We start from the raw sequence: 3,733 nt of genomic DNA, 5'->3' as shown, positions 1-3,733 counted from the left end.
CTAATGAACTCCCGCACTATTATCAAGGAGCCATATCTGAGCTCCTGGCTTCCTTGCCAAGATTGACCATGCAATCAAGACTTGGTTTTCACAAAAAGCCAGTGCCATAGTATTGGCTTCTGTGAACATCTGGCAGCAAGCCCTTTTTTTCACTACCATATCAGTCAAACTTATTTTAAAAACCTTATAACAAAGATGGGCATGGTGGTACATACCTATAATCCCAACACTTTGGGAGGCTGAGGCAGAAGGATCCCAAGTTTGAGCCTCACGTGGGCAACTTAATGACTTAGTAAGACCCTGTATCAAAATGAAAAATAAGATAGAGCTGGGAATGTAGATCAGTGCAAAGGCCCTGAATTCAATGCCCAGTACTACAAAAGAAAAATATCTTAGATTAAGAGGCAAAAGAATAGTTTGCTTGGGTCAGCCTGACACTTTCTGTCCCATGTCATAGGTAGAAACTACAGGTGGTATCTTTTTATATGAGCATATGAGTATCCATATGCAGCTATGTACAAAACCATAAGTAACAATAAACTCACCAGTTAAATTTATCATTCTGTAAAAAAACATAATTACTTCATGAGCATTCAGATATGTAATATGGCCACATTTTTTATTTAAAAAATCTATACATAATCATGTATATATAGCAATTATAATGCATATAAATTATCTGTGAATATTGAACTATGTCAAAATGCCACCTGAGGTGTAGGACTAGAGAGCAACGATTTAGAATATCTTTGTATTATTTGCACCTTTTAAATAAGCACTGATTCCTTTTATGATAGTTTCAGTTGATATATTTCTGCCCTTAAGTTCCGTGATCTTGAATGCTTCGCTGATGTCTGGAATAATAAAATTCTATTCTTCTAAGGTCCAAATTACATTTTTCATTAATGTCTAGTCTGTAAAAAATAATTCCTTCCTGCACCAAATCAGTAGTACTTTGCACTCTCCTTTCTTGATGCTCGCAGTTGGCTACAGCAGCTGTGGAGTCCCCAACTTGATATACCTACATCTCCTCCTCAGCACCTCAGCAATCACTCATAGAACTTAGTTGTAAGTGACACAGTCACAGTGCTAAGCCCCTTTTAGCAAATGGTTGAAGGGAGATCACAGCCTATTGAGTGTTGGCTAGAACAACAGTGAACATTCCTGGCAGGAGGAGCTTTCTCGGCCAGTGCTACCAGAAATCCTGGGGTCATCCTGAGGACACAGCTTTACACACTGTGAGGACCATCCTAGAGCCAATCAAGTTGTTCAGTGCACAGTTTGCATGGAGCTGCTGTATGTTGAGAGTTCTGCAGTTCTTACCAACCAAGGAAATATGATTCAGCATCTACAGACAAATCTAAATCCATAATGCACTTTAATAATGACAAAAATGATTTTCAAATTAATAAAGAGAAAGTAATGGATTATTAAATTATGGTACACTATCAACATTGGGAGGAGGGCTGCATCATTCATTCAATTCTTACCCTGAAATGAATTAAGTGCATTCAGAGATTTCAAGAATACCCTGAAGAACTAATGGGTGAATATTTATATATCCTGGATTCACCAGATAACAATAGCAAGAAGGAAGGACTGACAGAAGACTGACACATTTGGAAACATCTAACTGTGTAAAAACTGAACACTTCTACTTGGCTAACACCCAGCAAAAAAATTAGAAGTAAGAGCCAGAAACAAATGCTAAAGTGAGACCCCAGGAGCAAATACAGTTCACAGAGGAAGAGCTGATTTACAAAGTATTTTACACATCAAAGAGACAAGTGATAAAAACCCAATATAATATCCATATATGACATGAACAGTAAATTCACTTAGCCCCTCCAATAATCCCTAATTTGGGAAGAGGAGAGAGGAAATGATACTGGCACATCTTTTCTGATGGCTGTTAAGGCTCTCTATTTTCTGTGTACACCTTATATATCATTATACATACATACATAATGATATATTTTGGGCATTTTTATGAGACAGAAACCACACAAATGTGCAAAGGTAGATAGAAAAATATTCACTCTACAATATATTTGATAATTAAAACTGTAAAGGAATTAAATAGTATCAAAAAGGGGCTGAGGATTTAGCTAGTGGTGCCACCGACTGCTTTGCAAGTGCAAGGTCCTGAGTTCGATCCCTGGTAAAAATAAATAAATAAATAAATAAATAGCATCAAAAAGGAAATGAAAGGTCTGCCCATGCCCTACTGAGGTCCTGAGTCACACAGAACACGCTGAATCAGGCCACTGCAGGCAGTCAGGTCTGTGCATGCCCTACCGAGGTCCTGAGTCACGCGGAAGACATCGAATCACCCCACGGCAGACAGGCAGCCACCTGATTCCACACTACAAAGATGCCGAGGACACCAGACCACCAGACCAAGGTACTGAGTCCCACTGCTCCTGGTCCAGAGGAAGGGGCTTCCCGGTCACCATACCTCCCGCCACTCCCAGCCCAGAGGAAAGGGCTTTTGGGCCACCTTCTGTCCCGCTGCTCCTGGCCCAGAGGAAGGGGCTTCTGGGCTCCCATCCCTCCCACCGCTCCTGGCCCAGAGGGAGGGGCTTCTGAGCCACCATCCCACTCCTCCTGGTCCAGAGGAAGGGGTTTCCCAGACACCATCCCTCCAGCTACTCCCAGCCCACAGGAAAGGGCTTTTGGGTCACCATCCCTACTGCTGCTCCTGGCCCCTGTCCCACCTCGCCGAGCTCAGAGGAGGTAATCCGTGCAGGCGATAGCCCCCCGCCCCAGTCAAAATGAGAAAACACATAAATAAGTCTCAAAACCAGACTTCCAGATCACTTACAGCAACCCCAAAGGGAAATGAGATGGAACACTCTGATAGTCAACCACCTGGACCCACTGAATGGCAACAAAAGGGGATCTGGAAAAAATGAAATCAGAAATAATTTCTCAGTTAACAGGAGAAATTGTGCCCCTAGTGCAAGACATGATTAATAAATCTAGAGAGAAGCTGAGGAACATGATGGAATCCCAAAATAAGAAACAAATGGAATCCATAAAACAGATGCAAATAGATTTCCAGGACATGAAAAACTCCATTGAAACTACACAGCAGAATGAGCCAATGTGGGGACAGAATTTCAGACATAGAAAATAAGATTGCAATTAGTGACCAGGAAAAGAAAAATTACTTCAAAATTATAAGGGAACATGAGAAATCAATCCAGCAGCTGCTAGGTGATGCAAAGAAGAATAACATAAGACTGATTGGGCTCAATGAAGAAACAGGAGAGAGTGCAGATGACATAAAAAATCTCTTCATAGAAATAATGGCGGAAAACTTCCCAAGCAGGGTGAAAGAGCTTGACATACAGATAAGTGAGGCATATAGGACTCCAAATAGCCTTGATCAAAAAAAATCTACACATAGGCATATAATTGTTAAGATTCCAGAAACACAACAGAAGAACAAAGTTCTCCAAGCAGTCAGAGAAAAGAAACAAATCACATACAAAGGAAAGCCCATCAGAATCACAGCAGACTTCTCAACACAAACCCTCAAAGCAAGAAGAGCTTGGAGTGACATATTCCAAGCCCTAAAAGAAAACAGCCTCCAACACAGATTGATGTACCCTGCAAAACTATCTTTCAAAATGGATGGAGAAATAAGATACTTTCATGACAAAGAGCACCTTAGGAACTTCGTGAATACCAAACCAGCACTCCAAAGAATTTTACACAATAGCCTAGG

The sequence above is a fragment of the Heterocephalus glaber genome, unplaced genomic scaffold (assembly GCF_053883595.1).
Source record: "Heterocephalus glaber isolate CG9 unplaced genomic scaffold, H.glaber_assembly_v1.0 deba00000621, whole genome shotgun sequence".
Lineage (NCBI taxonomy): Eukaryota > Metazoa > Chordata > Mammalia > Rodentia > Bathyergidae > Heterocephalus > Heterocephalus glaber.
Note: the sequence above shows the minus strand (reverse complement) of the source record.